The following is a 1,107-nucleotide window of genomic DNA, read 5'->3' as shown; positions in this document are numbered from 1 at the left end:
GTTTTCTAGTGAGGTGGCTCGGGTGATGTTCCGGCGGTGTTCTTGTATCAGCAGTTTTCTAGTGAGGTGGCTCGGGTGATGTTCCGGCGGTGTTCTTGTATCATGTGTTATTTTGGAGCACCATCAGACAAGGGCATGGTCAACCGCCTCAGAGTGTGGTGGTAGTGACACCAGCATAATTTAATTTTTTGGAGTCTGCTACCTCCTATGTCACAATAAAACTTTAAACCGTGTTGGCGCGATTCAGAAGGTCAGATTTGGCTGTTAGGCTGCTTTTCATGATAATTTAGGCGACTTCTGTTTTTGTACTATTTGATTACTGTTATTTTGTCATCATTTCTGACTAGTTTGGCGTTGTCAGACGCCTTTTTCTTCAGGATTTGCTTGCCTGTCATATAGCCATCTGATTCTAGATGACATGTCTGATAGTTATAGGAAAGTTCCTTATCAAGCTTCTGGTTGATTTAGCCTCTACTAACGACTAAACTTGATGAGTTAAAAGCCAAACTACGCCATCATCACCTTGATGCCGCTCTACTTGCCCAAATCAACCAGGAGCTTGATAACATCGAAGCGAAACTGAGCACGCTTCTAAAATCAGTGTGTCGAGAAGACTGTGTGCTCGCTACGATGAATATATCCTCATGCCCGAGGTCAGAGACAGAGCTCTCGATTAATCTTTCATTGAGCTTGCTGACAACCGGAACAATCTGCTTCACTTAGGCTCAAAAACGTCATGTTGAGCCAAAATTTGATCTTGTCGAGAAGAAATCCGAAATAAAACTTAAGTATCATCATGTTTTTCATAAGCTCAGAGAGGGAAGCAACGTAACCGTTAGTCCAAACCTGAGAAACCAACTCAGGAGTGAGAGTGCAGAGACAAAATACGAGAAACTACTGCAAGAGTAAGCTGTCGGATGTGGGTCTGCGTTTAGCAGCTCAAGGGTCGAGAAAGAGTGAACAGGTCGTCGTAAGAAGAGCAGACTAAGCCAGCATACTTGCCATCATGAATAAAGTCTCCTATCTGAATAAAATAGACCATCCCATCTCTGACACCCTCGGAGTTTATCCACCTCGCGAGGGACCCAACCGAAAGGCTGACTACGA

Source organism: Pollicipes pollicipes, unplaced genomic scaffold (assembly GCF_011947565.3).
Source record: "Pollicipes pollicipes isolate AB1234 unplaced genomic scaffold, Ppol_2.1 Scaffold_3447;HRSCAF=4054_pilon_pilon_pilon, whole genome shotgun sequence".
In the NCBI taxonomy this organism is placed as follows: Eukaryota; Metazoa; Arthropoda; class Thecostraca; order Pollicipedomorpha; family Pollicipedidae; genus Pollicipes; species Pollicipes pollicipes.
Note: the sequence above shows the minus strand (reverse complement) of the source record.